The sequence below is a fragment of the Pongo pygmaeus genome, chromosome 4 (assembly GCF_028885625.2).
Source record: "Pongo pygmaeus isolate AG05252 chromosome 4, NHGRI_mPonPyg2-v2.0_pri, whole genome shotgun sequence".
In the NCBI taxonomy this organism is placed as follows: domain Eukaryota; kingdom Metazoa; phylum Chordata; class Mammalia; order Primates; family Hominidae; genus Pongo; species Pongo pygmaeus.
This window is the reverse complement of record NC_072377.2, coordinates 90,190,532-90,211,541: the sequence shown is the minus strand read 5'-3', so window position 1 is coordinate 90,211,541 and position 21,010 is coordinate 90,190,532. Positions and strand designations below refer to the sequence as shown.

At 35.2% G+C, this 21,010-nt stretch overlaps 1 long non-coding RNA gene across 1 annotated transcript in view; it reads left to right on the top strand.

The window, feature by feature from the left end:
- The first annotated feature begins 1,146 nt into the window (after positions 1-1,146).
- LOC134739594 (uncharacterized) overlaps positions 1,147-21,010 on the top strand; it is an 86,501-nt gene continuing 66,637 nt past the window's right edge. The window contains exon 1 of the long non-coding RNA XR_010126409.1: positions 1,147-1,536. This is a non-coding gene — a long non-coding RNA (uncharacterized LOC134739594). The remainder of the gene's footprint in view (positions 1,537-21,010) is intronic.

Sequence of the window (21,010 nt, the reverse complement as noted above, 5' to 3'; positions counted from 1 at the left end):
TGTACCATCTACAATTTGGATAGTGCTTTGCTTATATATTGAAAGTCACTATTTGGTATATAATACGTTTATTCTATCACTGCCAGTTTAGATGGAGAAAAATACAGTAGAAATTCACAAGAAAGACTTGGACTTATAACTAAGGTTCACAGGCTGTTACATGAGTAGAGTGTAACGGTCATTAATAAAAAATGCCACTATGTCCTACTTTAACAGGTATTTCCATATTCAAATTCTTAATCGAATCATGTTTTTGTAAAACAGACTTACTCTTGATCTCAAATAAATGAAATATGCATGTATTTAAGAACATACAGTTCAGTTTTCAAAGTCTGATATTTTTGTTATTTTAAAATCTGATATTAAAAAACCTTTAAATTAAAAAAAAACAGTTTTAGTTTTTGGGTTTTTTTCTCCCATCAGTTGGAAGACACTGATTTTCTTTGCTGGAGGTGAAAATTTAAAAGAGTAATATTATATTGTTACTTTTGAAGTTTAAGTCTAGGAAAAGTTGAGGTTTTGTTTTCCTTGAAGTATTGAACCACATTAAAAAAAAACCCATCATTTCATTTATTAACTGTAAAAAGAAGACCAAAGGAAATTCACCAAGTAGATAGGTTTACCAGGCTAAAAAATATAAAAGTATAAAGAAAGTACTGCATATTGTCACATATCTATCTCCTCTTTAGACAATACATAAAACTTTACTTTTTAAATGCTTATGTGTACAGGTATTGTGCTAGATCTTGTGACTAGTAAAAAGATAACAAATAACAAAACTATAAAATTAACATAAATAAGACGAATAGCAATAAATATAAAGGCTATAAAATAAAATGTAGAATAAACAAAAATCTTATTAATGCCATAACAAGGATACTTCTGACAATTATGAAAGTATAAACAAGGAAGTGTTTCAGTTTGAATGAGAGGGTTAGTTAATTTATTGTCTAGAAATGGCATTTAAGTTGGTCCTTGAGAAATGTTAGAATTTTTATAGCAGTGATAATGGAAAGGCATTCTAAGTGGATAAAAACTATGGTTAGAGACATAGACTGGAGAGCAGGGTATCTGAAACAATGCTGAGCCATTGTTTGCTAATAGTGGACTATGTAAGCAAGGCAGTGGAATATAGGCTAGAAGGGTATATTGAAGCCAAATTAAAGAAGGATGTGAAGGTTAGGCTAAGAAGTGTGATGAGCTTTATTTAGGTAATAGGCAATGAGGAGAAATTGAAACATGAAGGAACATAATTTGAGGTGTGATTATTTGAGTTTTTAAAATATTATCACTGTGCATCAGAACGGGTTAGGGAAGGCTTAAATCCTGGATGCTGGCTTGGCACCTATTAGAGCAATTAAAATGAGAAATGATGCAGACTAAACTAGAATTTCAGGTAAAAATGAGAAAAATATGGTATAGGCATTAAAAAATGGTATAGGCATTAAAAAACTTCATTTGACTGAGTTTGAGTATGGAGGAAAAGGAAGTATGGAGATCAAAAGAAAACATCAGGATTTGGGAGCTTGGACACAGGTAAGAGAAGTGGTCTGGGGATGGTAAAAGTCATGAGCCTACCACTTGGGGTCAAGGATAGGTCTAGTCATTTAGATGTGAAAACAGGAAGATAGTGCCTGAGGCATTGTCCTCATTCCTAAAACTTCCAGTGATGGGAACATTAAAACTAGTAGTAACCCAATGTTCCTGTCAAAAGAACATGAATTCAGCTCTGATATTGGGAACCATGTCATTGGAATGTATTTTACCCCTTCAAAACTAGTACAACGAGTCCAATGATAGTATATGCTTCCTTCTCCCCCACAACATTCTACTTATGATTTGACTGTGTAATGCTTAATTTTAGGTATCTACTTGATTGGATTGAGGAATGCCTAGATGGCTGAGGAAACACTGTGTTTGGGTGTGTCTATGAAAGGGTGTCCAGAGGAGACTGACATATAAATCAGTGGACTGAGAGAGGAAGCCCCGCCCTCAGTGTGGGCAGGCACCATCCTATGACTGGTATCCTCAATGGGACAAACTGGGAAGGCAGATTTTCTTTCTCACTGGTCTCTTCCTCCCTTCTGGAGTTGGACGCTTTACTCCTCCTAACCTTGGACATCAGATTCCAGGTTCTTTGGATTTCGGACTCTGGGACCTGCACCAAGAGCCTCCTGGGGGCTCTTGGGGCTTCAGCCTTGAACTGGGGGTTGCACAGTGGGCTTCTCTGGGTCTGAGGCTTGCTAACTGAGTCGCATTACCTCTACCGGCTTCTTTGGCTCTCCAGCTTGCAGAGGGCCTATTGTCGGACTTTTCCACATTTGCGATCTTGTGAAATCTTCTCATATATCGTATTGGTTCTGTCTCTCCAGAGAACCAACAATGTGTTTAGTATCAAGCTACATAGAAGTTAGAGTTGATGTGCTGGAAGAAAGAAAAATAAGTGTAATGGGAAAAAAAGAGAAAAAAGTTAGTTACAGAAAGCACTTGGAAGAATATTCGCATTCCATATGCAGTCATCATTTGTTAACTCTCTCCCTACGGTTCACTCTGACATAGTTCTAATACTTAGTGGCAATATGTTTGGGTGTGATAATTCCAGCTTCAGCTTCAGCAGTGAATCTCACCTAATTAACTAGGCTCAGGTGATCCTCTTGCCTCAGCCAAGTAGCTGGGACTACAGGCTTGTGCCACTGTGCCCAGCTAATTTTTGTATTTTTTAGTAAAGATGAAGTTTTGCAATATTGCCTAGGCTGGTTCTTAGAACTCCTGGACTCAAGCGATCCACCTACTTTGACCTCCCAGAACGCTGGGATTACAGGCATGAGCCAAAGCTCCTGGCCTCTGGGTTCATTGAAGATGAAATTTCTTTTCCTGCTTTTTTTGTTAAGTTTATGGGTTTCAGGAAGAAGAATGAAGTAATCAACAACAGATTACTTGCTTTGGAATTTATAAACACATTTGTGATAATCAAGAAAGTAGTTTTATTCCAGTAGTGGTGATGAATGCCAAATGGCAACAGTTTGAGGACTGATTAGGTTGAGTAAATGAAGGCAACATAAACATAATGTTTTCTCATATGTTAGAAACTTAACTTGATAATTTGGTAGATTAATTCTATGAGAAACATAAAACTGTGTCTTAACACAAGAAGTTGAGTTTATTATTATGCAGTTTATTAGTACTAGACTGTGCTTTTGCACAGTTTCCTCTGCCAAAAATAAAATTTCTCCCTTTATTCACTTGTTAAATTTTCGTGCTTCAATATAGAGTGGAGAAAATTAAAATGATAAGAGAATATAGTTGATAGAATAAAAGTCTAGAGGAAGTAAAGAGACCTGGTTTACCTCCCGAGTTCAGAGCTGAATGTACCTTCTTCTAAAATTAATAACAAAAAAAGGATGGGAGAAGAATCATGGGCATTTTAAAATTGTGAGTAAAATGAGAGAATAACTACCTGAAGAACTCATTTTTTAAAATAATTTAAGTAGAATTATCTACACAAAATAAGGGAAATGGACAGCAGACTGGAAAGTAAAACAAGTAGTGGGTGCTGAGATGTGTAGGGAATAAAATTGGAACTCAGCTAGAAAAACATTAAAAGATATCTGATTAGAACTGAAAGCTTCTCCACGTTTAGGGTGCATGAATATGTAGTGAAAACAATTAGCAAATTTTCATGATTTTCTATGGCAACACCTGTGTAGAAGCAGTAGGGGCTAAACCATACTGCAATTTGTCATGGGGTTAAAATTTACAGGTCCGATGTGTTGTAAGTGGTCAGCGAGATAGATAATTCTAGGAAGCAAATAGAGCATTGTTGAAAGGAGTTACTGTGTCTTTCCAAACTGGATGGAAAGCCAAATGATGTGGCAATAATAAATGGGAAAATAGTGGTGTGTCAAATAATGAAAGTCTTAATGAGCTCTGAGTTGGCTGTGGGAAAGAAAGAAGTGACAGGATTTGAAAGTGACTTTGTGGAGAGTATGTAAATAGAGTCTGATGGTGGTGGCACAAGGGTTTGTAAAGAAATCAGAAAATATTGTTAGAGTTTTTATAGAGATTACAAACTAGTTTGGCAGGCAAAACATATATATATATATATATATGCATATTTACATATTATACATGTGATAATGATTATTTAAAAATTAGGTGGGAGGTACTGATTATAAGTATTCTTAATATTCACAGACAGGAAAGGTCTTGTCAAAGGAATTTGGCCTGGGACTGAAGGATAAGTCCATTTTAGTTAAATAGATGGAAAAAGGGATCTATTCTATGTGTTTTAGGAACACAATATGAACAGACATGGATATGAGGAGAGACCAAACCAAACACTAAGGATAACGATGACAATGATAGTAATAACAACTTGTTATGCACTGACTTTACATATATGATTTTATATAATCTCTATAGTAACCTTGTCAAATAGATATTACCCCAGTTTGTGCATGAGGACATGGAAACCTAGTACTTGCCTTAAAACATGGTAAGAGTACCAGAAATCAAATTAAGATTTGTCTGATATCAAAGATGTGTGCTTAATAAATAGGTTTTATTGCTTTTTAATATGGACCTACATGGCTATTTCAAGGATTGCTTCCCACTGATTATGGGGAAATGTACCCTTTAATTTGCTCTGTGAGTAGTTAAGGTCCCTTCCTATCCTACATTTCAGCCACCCTAGAGTTCTCTGTTATTCAAAGGCACCACACTCTCACATGTCCTGTGTTTTTGTTCTGTGCTTTTCTACTAAAAATTACCCTTACCCATTTATTCACCCATCAAACTCCTATACATTCTTTATTTCTCTATGCCTTCTTTCAAGATCCAATTCAAACATATGTTTTGGTAAAGTTTTTCTTTACTAATCTATATGATTAATTATTCTTTCCTTTGTGACATATGTACAGACATCATACTAATCACATTATATTAATTTTTTTATGTTTGCCTTTTCTTTTAGAATGTAAATTTCTTGAGAATGCAATCTTAGTCTTATTTATTTATTTTTTATTAAGAGGGAGTCTCGCTCTGTTGCCCAGGCTGGAGTGCATTGGTGCGATCTCTGTTCACTGCAACCACCGCCACCTGGGTTCAAATGATTCTTGTGCCTCAGCCTCCTGAGTAGCTGGGACTACAGGTATGTGCCACCATACCTAGCTAGTTTTTTTGTATTTTTAGTAGAAATTGGGCTTCGCCATGTTGGCCAGGCTGGTCTCGAACTCCTGACCTCAGGTGATCCACCTGCCTCAGCCTCTCAAAGTGCTGGCATTACAGGTGTGAGCCACTGTGCCCTGCCCATAGTCTTATTTATATTTATGTCTTCAGTGCCTTATAGTGTCTAACATAAGTATTGCCCAATTAATGTTTTTTGAATTAATGAATACTCAAATGAAATATAGGTAAGGTGGGACAGATTTATGAAAGGCAGACAAAAGTGTGGATTTATTGCATGGATTAGTGGTTGTCAACCTGTGTTCTGTTGCATCTATGGGGTGACTTCAACAGGGTTTTAGGCTTTTATCAGCGCAGAACTGCTCTTATATATTTTGCATAGTGAATTTCTATGTAAAATTTCATTTAAACAAAAGCTTCTATAGCCAAAAACTCTTCAGAAACCACTGAAAAGTGATAGAGCATTACAAATTTTTCAACAGGGGAATGACAACGTAAAGAGATTATTTCAAAGATAATTTGGCATAGATACTTCTAGACTCTCTCCTTCATCTGTGTGTAGGTACATATATCTATCTATCTGTCTGTCTATCTATCTATCTATCTATCTATCTATCTATCTATCTGTCATCTATCCACATCGACATGTATAATTTTAGATCTTATAAAATTCACCAAACTTAGGCTTGGCTGACTGAGGCTCTACACTTATTTAAGGGTGTTTCCTAAGTTCTTAGGCAGATGTTCATACTCAAGATTGTGCTTTGATGTGAATGTTACATTGCTTAGTGGGGAGCTGCTCAAATCTGTTTCGTTACTGCATATAAGTGATTCAGAACACATACACTAAATGAAAGGTCTCAGTGTCTCAAGTGTTTTATCTACATGAGGCCAAAACCCCAGATATTGGGAGACATTGGGATCATTCAATTTTCTCTTTTTCATATGAATGCTTTGATGTCATGTAGACATTGCCTCAGCAGATACATCTTCACGGATTAGATTTATGGAGTTCTCTGTAACAGGGAAGACCAGAGAGACCACTTATCTTGAGCACTTAGAAATGTAAATGTATTCTTGTTTAATTGTTTGGTTTCTGAATTTCACAAAGAACAGCTGGAGATAGAATTCTGTAATTTCTAATGCTAATAAACTGATATTGTGGATAGCTCTATGTTTATAAAGTGGTTATTATGTTCTATGGGATTAAATAAGACATTTGTATCTGTGCATGGACAGAATTAATCCTGAATGCAAATAATAATACAACAAAGCGTTTGGCCTTATATCCTGTCAAAAACACTCAGTGCTGTTAGTCATGGTGGTTAATTCTATCATAAAATATCTGTCTAAACATATCACTGTTCTTAAGATTCTAAAGGGTTATTTCAATTCAGAAAACCAAGGATTTGAAATATTTCCCTTTCAGTTTCTAGGTAAACTGTGATTATAACTTTTTGTAACTCTTTAAATAATTTCATTTTTCTTTTTTTTCTTTATTATTATTATTATTATTATACTTTAGGCTCTATGGTACATGTGCGCAACGTGCAGGTAAGTTACATATGTATACATGTGCCATGCTGGTGCGCTGCACCCATCAACTCGTCATCTAGCATTAGGTATATCTCCCAATGCTATCCCTCCCCCCTCCCCCAACCCCACAACAGTCCCCAGAGTGTGATGTTCCCCTTCCTGTGTCCATGGGTTCTCATTGTTCAATTCCCACCTATGAGTGAGAATATGCGGTGTTTGGTTTTTTGTTCTTGCGATAGTTTACTGAGAATGATGATTTCCAATTTCATCCATGTCCCTACAAAGGACATGAACTCATCATTTTTTATGGCTGCATAGTATTCCATGGTGTATATGTGCCACATTTTCTTAATCCAGTCTATCATTGTTGGACATTTGGGTTGGTTCCAAGTCTTTGCTATTGTGAATAATGCGGCAATAAACATACGTGTGCATGTGTCTTTATAGCAGCATGATTTATAGTCCTTTGGGTATATACCCAGTAATGGGATGGCTGGGTCAAATGGAATTTCTAGTTCTAGATCCCTGAGGAATCGCCACACTGACTTCCACAAGGGTTGAACTAGTTTACAGTCCCACCAACAGTGTAAAAGTGTTCCTATTTCTCCACATCCTCTCCAGCACCTGTTGTTTCCTGACTTTTTAATGATTGCCATTCTAACTGGTGTGAGATGGTATCTCATTGTGGTTTTGATTTGCATTTCTCTGATGGCCAGTGATGGTGAGCATTTTTTCATGTGTTTTTTGGCTGCATAAATGTCTTCTTTTGAGAAGTGTCTGTTCATGTCCTTTGCCCACTTTTTGATGGGGTTGTTTGTTTTTTTCTTGTAAATTTGTTGGAGTTCATTGTAGATTCTGGGTATTAGCCCTTTGTCAGATGAGTAGGTTGCGAAAATTTTCTCCCATTTTGTAGGTTGCCTGTTCAATCTGATGGTAGTTTCCTTTGCTATGCAGAAGCTCTTGAGTTTAATTAGATCCCATTTGTCAATTTTGGCTTTTGTTGCCATTGCTTTTGGTGTTTTAGACATGAAGTCCTTGCCCATGCCTATGTCCTGAATGGTAATGCCTAGGTTTTCTTCTAGGGTTTTTATGGTTTTAGGTCTAACATTTAAGTCTTTAATCCATCTTGAATTGATTTTTGTATAAGGTGTGAGGAAGGGATCCAGTTTCAGCTTTCTACATATGGCTAGCCAGTTTTCCCAGCACCATTTATTAAATAGGGAATCCTTTCCCCATTTCTTGTTTTTGTCAGGTTTGTCAAAGATCAGATAGTTGTAGATATATGGCATTATTTCTGACGGCTCTGTTCTGTTCCATTGATCTATATCTCTGTTTTGGTACCAGTACCATGCTGTTTTGGTTACTGTAGCCTTGTAGTATAGTTTGAAGTCAGGTAGCGTGATGCCTCCAGCTTTGTTCTTTTGGCTTAGGATTGACTTGGCGATGCGGGCTCTTTTTTGGTTCCATATGAACTTTAAAGTAGTTTTTTCCAATTCTGTGAAGAAAGTCATTGGTAACTTGATGGGGATGGCATTGAATCTGTAAATTACCTTGGGAAGGATGGCCATTTTCATGATATTGATTCTTCCTACCCATGAGCATGGAATGTTCTTCCATTTGTTTGTATCCTCTTTTATTTCCTTGAGCAGTGGTTTGTAGTTCTCCTTGAAGAGGTCCTTCACATCCCTAGTAAGTTGGATTCCTAGGTATTTTATTCTCTTTGAAGCAATTGTGAATGGGAGTTCACTCATGATTTGGCTCTCTGTTTGTCTGTTATTGATGTATAAGAATGCTTGTGATTTTTGTACATTGGTTTTGTATCCTGAGACTTTGCTGAAGTTGCTTATCAGCTTAAGGAGATTTTGGGCTGAGACAATGGGGTTTTCTAGATATACTATCATGTCATCTGCAAACAGGGAAAATTTGACTTCCTCTTTTCCTAATTGAATACCCTTGGTTTCCTTCTCTTGCCTAATTGCCCTGGCCAGAACTTCCAACACTATGTTGAATAGAAGTGGTGAGAGAGGGCATCCCTGTCTTGTGCCAGTTTTCAAAGGGAATGCTTCCAGTTTTTGCCCATTCAGTATGATATTGGCTGTGGGTTTGTCATAAATAGCTCTTATTATTTTGAGATACGTCCCATCAATACCTAATTTATTGAGAGTTTTTAGCATGAAGGGTTGTTGAATTTTGTCAAAGGCCTGTTCTGCGTCTATTGAGATAATCATGTGGTTTTTGTCTTTGATTCTGTTTATATGCTGGATTACATTTATTGATTTGCATATATTGAACCAGCCTTGCATCCCAGGGATGAAGCCCACTTGATCATGGTGGATAGGCTTTTTGATGTGCTGCTGGATTCTGTTTGCCAGTATTTTATTGAGGATTTTTGCATCAATGTTCATCAAGGATATTGGTCTAAAATTCTCTTTTTTTGTTGTGTCTCTGCCAGGCTTTGGTATCAGGATGATGCTGGCCTCATAAAATGAGTTAGGGAGGATTCCCTCTTTTTCTATTGATTGGAATAGTTTCAGAAGGAATGGTACCAGCTCCTCCTTGTACCTCTGGTAGAATTCGGCTGTGAACCCACCTGGTCCTGGACTTTTTTTGGTTGGTAAGCTATTGATTATTGCCACAATTTCAGAGCCTGTTATTGGTCTATTCAGAGATTCAACTTCTTCCTGGTTTAGTCTTGGGAGGGTGTATGTGTTGAGGAATTTATCCATTTCTTCTAGATTTTCTAGTTTATTTGCATAGAGGTGTTTGTAATATTCTCTGATGGTAGTTTGTATTTCTGTGGGATCGGTGGTGATATCGCCTTTATCGTTTTTTATTGCATCTATTTGATTCTTCTCTCTTTTCTCTTTATTAATCTTGCTAGCGGTCTATCAATTTTGTTGATCCTTTCAAAAAACCAGCTCCTGGATTCATTAATTTTTTGAAGGGTTTTTTGTGTCTCTATTTCCTTCAGTTCTGCTCTGATTTTAGTTATTTCTTGCCTTCTGCTAGCTTTTGAATGTGTTTGCTCTTGCTTTTCTAATTCTTTTAATTGTGATGTTAGGGTGTCAATTTTGGATCTTTCCTGCTTTCTCTTGTGGGCATTTAGTGCTATAAATTTCCCTCTACACACTGCTTTGAATGCATCCCAGAGATTCTGGTATGTTGTGTCTTGGTTCTCGTTGGTTTCAAAGAACATCTTTATTTCTGCCTTCATTTCATTATGTACCCAGTAGTCATTCAGGAGCAGGTTGTTCAGTTTCCATGTAGTTGAGCGGTTTTGAGTGAGATTCTTAATCCTGAGTTCTAGCTTGATTGCACTGTGATCTGAGAGATAGTTTGTTATAATTTCTGTTGTTTTACATTTATTGAGGAGAGCTTTACTTCCAAGTATATGGTCAATTTTGGAATAGGTGTGGTGTGGTGCTGAAAAAAATGTATATTCTGTTGATTTGGGGTGGAGAGTTCTGTAGATGTCTATTAGGTCCGCTTGGTGCAGAGCTGAGTTCAATTCCTGGGTATCCTTGTTGACTTTCTGTCTCGTTGATCTGTCTAATGTTGACAGTGGGGTGTTAAAGTCTCCCATTATTAATGTGTGGGAGTCTAAGTCTCTTTGTAGGTCACTCAGGACTTGCTTTATGAATCTGGGTGCTCCTGTATTGGGTGCATATATATTTAGGATAGTTAGCTCTTCTTGTTGAATTAATCCCTTTACCATTATGTAATGGCCTTCTTTGTCTCTTTTGATCTTTGTTGGTTTAAAGTCTGTTTTATCAGAGACTAGGATTGCAACCCCTGCCTTTTTTTTGTTTTCCATTTGCTTGGTAGATCTTCCTCCATCCTTTTATTCTGAGCCTATGTGTGTCTCTGCACGTGAGATGGGTTTCCTGAATACAGCACACTGATGGGTCTTGAGTCTTTATCCAATTTGCCAGTCTGTGTCTTTTAATTGGAGCATTTAGTCCATTTACATTTAAAGTTAATATTGTTATGTGTGAATCTGATCCTATCATTATGATGTTAGCTGGTTATTTTGCTCGTTAGTTGATGCAGTCTCTTCCTAGTCTCGATGGTCTTTACATTTCGGTATGATTTTGCAGTGGCTGGTACCGGTTGTGCCTTTCCATGTTTAGCGCTTCCTTCAGGAGCTCTTTTAGGGCAGGCCTGGTGGTGACAAAATCTCTCAGCATTTGCTTGTCTGTAAAGTATTTTATTTCTCCTTCGCTTATGAAGCTTAGTTTGGCAGGATATGAAATTCTGGGTTGAAAATTCTTTTCTTTAAGAATGTTGAATATTGGTTCCCACTCTCTTCTGGCTTGTAGGGTTTCTGCTGAGAGATCCGCTGTTAGTCTGATGGGCTTCCCTTTGATGGTAACCCGACCTTTCTCTCTGGCTGCCCTTAACATTTTTTCCTTCATTTCAACTTTGGTGAATCTGACAATTATGTGTCTTGGAGTTGCTCTTCTTGAGGAGTATCTTTGTGGCGTTCTCTGTATTTCCTGAATCTGAATGTTGGCCTGCCTTGCTAGATTGGGGAAGTTCTCCTGGATTATATCCTGCAGAGTGTTTTCCAACTTGTTTCCATTCTCCCCGTCACTTTCAGGTACACCAATCAGACGTAGATTTGGTCTTTTCACATAGTCCCACATTTCTTGGAGGCTTTGCTTGTTTCTTTTTATTCTTTTTTCTCTAAACTTCCCTTCTCGCTTCATTTCATTCATTTCATCTTCCAGGGCTGATACCCTTTCTTCCATTTGATCACATCAGCTCCTGAGGCTTCTGCATTCTTCACGTAATTCTCGAGCCTTGGTTTTCAGCTCCATCAGCTCCTTTAAGCACTTCTCTGTATTGGTTATTCTAGTTATACATTCTTCTAAATTTTTTTCAAAGTTTTCAACTTCTTTGCCTTTGGTTTGAATATCCTCCCGTAGCTGGGAGTAATTTGATAGTCTGAAGCCTTCTTCTCTCAGCTCGTCAAAGTCATTCTCTGTCCAGCTTTGTTCCGTTGCTGGTGAGGAACTGCATTCCTTTGGAGGAGGAGAGGTACTCTGCTTTTTAGAGTTTCCAGTTTTTCTGCTCTGTTTTTTCCCCATCTTTGTGGTTTTATCTACTTTTGGTCTTTGATGATGGTGATGTACAGATGGGTTTTTGGTGTGGATGTCCTTTCTGTTAGTTTTCCTTCTAACAGACAGGACCCTCAGCTGCAGGTCTGTTGGAGTACCTGGCAGGCCGTGTGAGGTGGCAGTCTGCCCCTCCTGGGGCGTGCCTCCCAGTTAGGCTGCTCGGGGGTCAGGGGTCAGGGACCCACTTGAGGAGGCAGTCAGCCCGTTCTCAGATCTCCAGCTGCGTGCTGGGAGAACCACTGCTCTCCTCAAAGCTGTCAGACAGGGACATTTAAGTCTGCAGAAGTTACTGCTGTCTTTTTGTTTGTCTGTGCCCTGCCCCCAGAGGTGGAGCCTACAGAGGCAGGCAGGCCTCCTTGAGGTGTGGTGGGCTCCACCCAGTTCAAGCTTCCCGGCTGCTTTGTTTACCTAAGCGAGCCTGGGCAATGGCGGGCGCCCCTCCCCCAGCCTGGCTGCCGACTTGCTGTTTGAGCCAAGATGGCCGAATAGGAACAGCTCAGGCCTACAGCTCCCAGCGCGAGCGACGCAGAAGACGGGTGATTTCTGCATTTCCATCTGAGGTACCGTGTTCATCTCACTAGGGAGTGCCAGACAGTGGGCGCAGGTCAGTGGGTGAGTGCACCGTGCGCCAGCCGAAGCAGGGGCGAGGTATTGCCTCACTCGGGAAGCGCAAGGGGTCAGGGAGTTCCCTTTCCAGGGGTGACAGATGGCACCTGGAAAATCGGGCCACTCCCACCTGAATACTGTGCTTTTCCGACAGGCTTAGGAAACGGTGCCCCAGGAGAGTATAGCCCGCACCTGGCTCAGAGGGTCCTACGCCCACGGAGTCTCGCTGATTGCTAGCACAGCAGTCTGAGATCAAACAGCAAGTCGGCAGCGAGAATAATTTCATTTTTCTGGTAGAAATTTCAGAATATTTTAGAGAGCATCAAAGTGATTTTTAAAAATGAGATATAATACGGGAGGCTGAGGCAGGAGAATGGCGTGAACCTGGGAGGCAGAGCTTGCAGTGGGCCGAGATCGTGCCACTGCACTCCAGCCTGGGCAACACAGCAAGACTCCGTCTCAAAAAAAAAAAAAAAAAAAAGAGATATAATAAATACAACTTCATTTCATGCCTCAAAACATCAGGTATAACATAAATCCCTGAAACTCATTTTCCTATGTCTCACCATGTAACTACAACCTGGAGATGGAAATTACTATCACCCAATTAATTCTGAGTTACTAAGTGCAGAAGCAAGATGTAAATGACAAAATATTGAAATGAGAACTACTTAATTTCTTGTGATACAAGCATAAGTAAAATGAATGTGTAAATGTTTCAGTAATTCTACATTCTTTTAATCATTTTACAAGTATTTATTAAGTGCATACAGTGCCAACACTGTTCTAAATCCTGAGAATTCTACAGGTCTGAAGAAAATCCAGCCCCGAAATGTAAGAACGCAGATAAATAGAAGAGATAGACCCTTGCCTGTAAATGTAGGAGAAGCTCCCTGAAAGGAATTCCACTTAATTGAACTGTATGACATCAACTGATGCTCTCTGTTCCTACTGTAACATGTAATTGATAGATGTCCATGGTGCACTGAGAGTTAGGTTAATTTGGGGATGTTTTCTGCATTCACCACCAAAAATAGTCTTACATACTTAGCAGGAGAATGGACTATTTTTTCCCAGTTATGTTTATACCAATTGAACTTATTTTTTTAAAAAAATACACATAAAATAGTGTATACAACACAGAGACACACCTTTAATAATAATAATAAATGAAACATATATGTTCCCACTGGTTTAATAAATAGAGCAATACTAATACTTTACAACCCTGCGCTGTGAATTCTATCTTAATAATTGTATAATTTAAATATTATATACGTGGATAACATATGGATATAAAAGAAAAATAATTGTCATTTAAATGAGAACTTTGTAGAATGATTTGGAAATATTTGATAAATATTAGTGACTAAAATTATTGATTTACAGTACGAGTGAAAATCATGTAAAGGCTAACAAAAAATATTAAATGTATCTTTCTTTAGAATATTTTATCTTTAATATGTCATTCCACTTAAAGAGCTACTTTACAGTAATACTGAAAAAATAAGTTTGGTTGTCCCTAGACAGGTAAAGCAAATTCCTGTTTCTTTATGGCATTTTGTCTTTTGTTAGCATTGTCAGTATGAATATGCACAGATTGTTGTATTATTTAATGTTCTGAATTTTCCTTGAATCTATCTCTTCTGTGAGTCTATAATAATGACAAAAAAGTAAGCACCAGAAAGGGAAAAATTTTTTTTTCTCAAAATTATTCAGTAATTCTTTAAATCTTAGAATTACAAATAGGCGAGATCAGCTAAGTCAACAAAAACTGATAGACATAGATAAAAACAAAGCCCTTAAGATTATTTCAGGTTATTATTTTCGTGCCCTGTGTTTTACTTCTCAGGTGGCTGAGAAGGACATTTTAGGAATGGAGAAAAATGAGAACTCTTAATTTAGAGACAGAATATGAACATTTTAATTTTACTGATTTAATATTAGAAATACAAGCACTTTTAAATTCAAAGAAAAAGAGACCATAAAATATTTAAGCTTTGGGGGATATGCATTAAATATTTCTTGAAATGTGTCTACTGGAAATAAGATGTATTAAAATATTTCACTTTTAATGAAGAAATATACAGAAAATTAATTAAAAAAATTAATATGGTTTTTTAAACTGGTGATTTTAAAATGTAATCTAACATTAGAATTTTATTCATCTCTTCTCTTTTATGTTGTTGTTGTTATAGCAAACCAAACTGTATTTTATATGAATTTAGGGAGTACAATTTTCTTAAATAGAGTGAAAAGGAATGAAAAATTATTTAATCAGGTTCCACAATCTCTACTTCTGACTGACAGCAGAGCATTCTTATTACATGGAAATGCAGGGTGATTTATCTTTATTCCAGCAAATTGCTGAAAGGTTCACAATGTATGTGAAAAACAGCTTTGTTATTCAGAGTAAAGTGGAAGAAACTGGAGATCCATACTTTTGAGGTTCTTTTCATCTTTTTGGCATTTTTAAAATTATATTTGCAGATTTTATGTCATGGCAGGTTTTCTATTATCTTTAACTTGAGAAAAAAGGAGATATGAGTCTACTTTGCTGTACTTCCTTTAACTTTTCCTCTTTGAAGAAGTCGAATGCTAATGACATTACCCAGTACTGCCTGGTGAAGGTGGGGTGGGGGGTGTTTTATTGATTTAGGTAGAAGGAATAATCAGTCATGTGCCTTGAATAATAAGTCATGTGCCTTTTTCAGTCACTATTTTATATTTAATCTTTTGGGTTTGGTGTCTCTAATTTGTAAATTATTCAGGCTTCTGAATTATATTCTGGCTTTCTTTTTCTGAATCATTTTACTATTTATTACCATCTTTACTTGGAAAAAAAATCAAACTAGATTCTTTTAATCTTTGTTTATGGCTAGAAGTGGGAAAATGTTGGGTATGATGTTGGATTTAAACTACTGGATAAATTTAACTTTAGAAAATTCATCAGTTGCCACTGGTCTTAAACTTCTTGGATAACCCCATCCAATATCACATGGTGTCAGTTTGTGATTGTCTGCCTGTGATACTCATGTCTGTACCTTTGGCTTAGATCTCTTTTCCATGCTGTAGAACCACATATCCAGCTATCTGATGGACAACTCCACCTGTATGTCCAACACCAACTGTAACTCAGTATGTTCAACACTGAGTTTCATCTGCTCTCCTTATATATTTCACATCTAGTCACACAACCATTCATCCCAAGTCCCCAGAAAAATATGTATATATGTCCCCAGAAAAAAAAAATATGTAGATGTATAAAATCTTAAATATATATATTCCTCACAGTATATATATATAGTATATATATATTCCTCACAGTATATATATATATATTCCTCACAGTATATATATATATATTCCTCACAGTATATATATATATTCCTCACAGTATATATATATGGTATATAGTATATATAGTATATACATTCCTCACAGTATATATATAGTGTACATATATTCCTCAGAGTATATATATACTGTATAGCATATATATAGTATATACACAGTATATATAGTATAGTATATACACAGTATATATAGTATAGTATATACACAGTATATATAGTATAGTATATACACAGTATATATAGTATATATATAGTATATATATACTATACTATATATGTATATACTATATATGTATATATGTATATAGTATATATATGTATATACTATATACTATATATGTATATACTATATATACTATAGTATATATACTATATGTACTATGCATATATGTATATATAGTATATATACTATGCATATATGTATATATAGTATATATACTGTATATATTATATATAGTATATATACTATAGATAGTATATGTACTGTATATACTATAGATAGTATATGTACTGTATATACTATAGATAGTATATGTACTGTGTATATACTATAGATAGTATATGTACTGTGTATATACTATATATATATACTATGAGGAATATATATATATTATATATACTATATATACGTTGTGAGGAATTATATATATATACTATATTATGTATACTATATATACTGTGAGGAATAATAATATATATACTATATATATACTGTATATATATACTGTGAGGAATATATATATATATATATATATATACACACTGTGAGGAATATATATATATTCCCCAAATTAACCTAACTCTCAGTGCACCATGGACATCTATCAATTACATGTTACAGTAGGAACAGAGAGCATCAGTTGATGTCACACAGTTCAATTAAGTGGAATTCCTTTAAGGGAGCTTCTCCTACATTTACAGGCAAGGGTCTATCTCTTCTATTTATCTGTGATCTTACATTTCGGGGCTGGATTTTATTCAGACCTATAGAATATATACAGTATATATATACAGTATATATATACTGTGAGGAATTATATATATATAATATATATATACTGTGAGGAATATATATATATATATATATACTATGTATATATACTGTGAGGTCTATATATATATGCTGTGAGGAATATATATATATATAAATATATACTGTGAGGAATATATATGTGTGTGTGTGTGTGTATATATATATATATATACACACATATATATAGACAGATATGGTCTTAGTCAAACCTCTTCTTGGATAACCAAGAATATATATATATATATACATATATTCCTCACAGTAAACTAATGTTAGGCTGGGCATGGTGGCTCACATCTGTAATCCCAGCACTTTCAGAAATGTATGTATGTATTTGTATAAAATCTTAAGTGATCACACACCCTTATCTGTATATGTGTTTGTATATATGTATATGTATATAACCTAATGTATATATGTATATGTATAAACCTAATGTATATATGTATATGTGTAACCTAATGTATATATGTATATGTATATTACCTGATGTATATATGTATGTGTATAAAATCTTAAGTGATCACGCACCTTAACAAAACTAATGTCCCATATGTTCCTCACAGTAAACTAATGTTAGGCTGGTCGTGGTGGCTTACACCTGTAATCCCAGCACTTTAAGAACCCGAGGCAGGAGGATCACTTAGACCCAGGAGTTCAAGGCCAACCTGGGCAACATAGGGAGACCCCGTATCTACATAAAATAAAATAAAATAAAATAAATTAAGATAAAATAAAATGATTATTTGGACTTGGTGGTGGATGCCTGTGGTCCCAGCTACTTGGAAGGCTAAGATGAGAGGATTGCTTGAGCCCGTGGGGTCAAGGCTGCAGTGAGCAGTGATCGCACCATTGCACTCCAGCCTGGGTGAGAGAGACACCTTGTCTCAAAGAAAGCGAAAAACAAGAAACAAAAAAATCTCATTAGCTTTTATAACCTCCATTTTATAGGTGAGTAAACTTGTCTACTCAGACTTATTTGAGATGATATAGTTAGTAAATGACAGAGCTGAGGATCTAGAGCTATTCTTTAATGTCCATATTCTTTGTACCACATAGACTGCCTTAATTTACAGTTCTTTTGACTTTTGATTTCTTCACTCAATCAGCTAACTTATCTCCAACTAGACTTTGCAGAAGGAAGAGAATCCAGATGAATATTTGAAAGAGAAGTAAAATGATACTTATTGATAGAGAAATTTTTATTGATGTAATTTTACTCTATTCTAAGTGAAAAAGCAAGTAATTGATAAATATGACTAAATTTATTGGTCATATTTCCAGTTTCTTAATCAAAATTGTAATCAAAATAGGCTCATCCTGTACTCTCCAAAAGTTAAAAAATAATTTTAGTAATCAAAGCAATGTTTAGCAGTATTTTCTTGATGAGTTACCAATTTTTAAAAATGTAGAGCTAAACTTTCATTTCTTTTAAATTTTTATTGTGTTTTTATGCAAATGAATTTGTTAATATATTTGCCATGCTCAATATTAATAGATACATATATATTTATGACATACACAAAACAATCATATTGTTCCCCTTGTTATTGTGGAATTATTAGTTTTGTTCTCAGTACTTCATAAAATAAATTATGTGTCAGTTTCTGAGAGAAATGTAGTTTCAGTGTGTATTAATCTAGGTAAGAGGCAATATGGCATCTTATAAATATTTAACAGTTTATTCTGAATTTGTAAGATTTGAGTTTATTGTGATTTTTAAACAGCTGTGACTTATAAATTATATATCTATCCCATCCCTTGCTGGGTAATATTTTTAAAGTTTCAAAAATGAAATATGCTTTCCAGGGGGCATCTGTTTTGAGAAAATGAATACAACAGAGTTATTATCCTTTGGATTCTTAAAACATATTGACTTATCCTTATGATTATTTATCATGACTTCAAAGGAGAAAAATTAAACTTAAATTACTTTCTACTTCTGTAGTATAAGAACAAAAAGTAAGCTGGCAACAGGCAGAGGGAAGAAGAGCAAGATTGCTACGTAGAGTACTAATTCTTTCACCTTGTCAGAATGAGAATAAGATGCTTTATGTGACCAGCATTTAAATTCCTCAGGGAAAAAAGGTGAGATAATTGTAATCTTTCATGCATCAGAATAAGTGGCAAATTAAAAAAAAAAAAAAAAGAAAAGGAATCCAGTACAAGAGCCACGTTTATTTTTGGAGCTTTAAATTTGCCTTTGTCCTGATGTTTAAAATATAGTCCTCATCATCTGAATACACATCTTTTTAAATCAAACATTATTGTTGCCATGCTTGATTTAGTGTAGTTTAGGATAAACTCCAATAGGATCTAAGTCATATAGTCATTTGGATTTAGATGAGCAAGAACAAGATTATTAAGAGACTCAAGCAATCTAGCTTCAAACTATAAACTTCCTTGTGGCTAATCTAACATAAACATCAAATTGGCACAATTTGACTCTGCAAAGCAGATTTTATGTTGTTTGAAAACATGAATATTTGACAATAAAAAATCAGAATTATTTGGTGTATTCTACAGGTACATGTGTAGATTGCAACTTCAGAAAAGTTGAAGAAATACTATTTTTGATATAGTTGATTAAAAGTAACAAAAGTAGCTAATCAGCTAGTTAACAGTGTTTAAAAAATACAAATGGGAGAGAATACCAAGTGAAAGCAAGTGATCAAGAGACAGCTGGAAAGAAGAATGAAAAAAATAAAAATTCTAAGAGCAAATGTAATTGATGAAATAAATTCTGCATATGAAAACCTGAAGTCACAAAAATGATTAACCAGAAGGCTGGTGTTTAATTTCAATGGAAAGTATTCTTTATCTAATGAGATTAACCCAAAGGACATGTTAACAATGCCTTACATATATTAGAAAATATTGTCTACTTAACAGAGGCCTGGGACAAACAAACTTTTAACTGAAGAACTGAAGATGCCAGAGCTAATACGAGGATAATCAGGGGGAAAAAAAGAAAAACAGCAAAGTAACTCTGAAATTTAATGTAAATCAGTGAAAAAAAAAAATCTTATATTCTTAAATTTGGATTCAACCTGGAGATTTATTCAATGAATTGCAATAATCTTGACCATATCTTTTTGCAGTTCTCAATAGTAATGTAGCATTTTGCCTATTGAGCTTGATTGCAAAAGTTGCCCAGGAATTAACATGAGGTACGTATGTTAAGAATTCAGAATTTTGTAGGAGGAACTATAAATCATTTGAGGGGAATCAAGACTCCTAAAATGTTTTGGAAATGGAGCAACCTACACTATGTTATCTTATGTTAGATAGAGCAAGACATTTCACGAAGAATTGTCTTGAGGCAGTATTATTTTTCCCCCCAAAGGATTGGAGTTGTTGTCAAAACTTATGGTGTTTACATGTCCTTTGATACATTTGAACAATTAAGGCCAGTTGCTGAGATAGAACTTTATCAGAAATTATATTGTTGATTACGACTCAATGCCAAAGTACTTTGATTTTCCCTCCCCATTTTCAATCCTGGCCTAGCTAGAACCCTGGCCTACCTTGCTCTCTCTCTTCCTCTCCCCTTTAAAAATCCACTGTGAGGCACATATTTTAATCTGTCTTTGCTTGTGGGGCAAAGAAGGTAGTAGCATTTCTGAGTCTACCACATATATTCAGGTAGCTTCATACCAGTGTTACTATTTTTTACAATAAATGTTATTGGTCATATATAACCTTCTAGTGACTCAATTCTACATATCTTGTCAGAGATATTGGATATGAAGTGATGAATTAAAAAAGAAAATACATATAAAATTTAATTCAAAGCATTTAATTACTGAGATAAGCTTGAGGCAGATAGAGATGACAAAATATTTGTGAAGGAAATGTAGAATGAAGTACATTTGTTGGCATATCATACAATTCAATGGAAATAAAATTGTTTTGATCTTTTGCCATATCTGTAGCTATTTCAGTATTTACCACTTTTTACATAAAGTAATAAATTATATTTAAAATTTTCATGATATTTGGACATGACCATTTTAAATATAAATGTTTATTTTTTGGTAAATTTTTTTGTTAGTTATAAGTCTATTTAGAAACATAAATGAAATAATCTGTGGGAGCTTAATTTCTGTTTGTATCAATTTGCATGTGTGTAGCATTGCTTATGCAAAATAAATGAAAGCAAGAACTAAGAAACC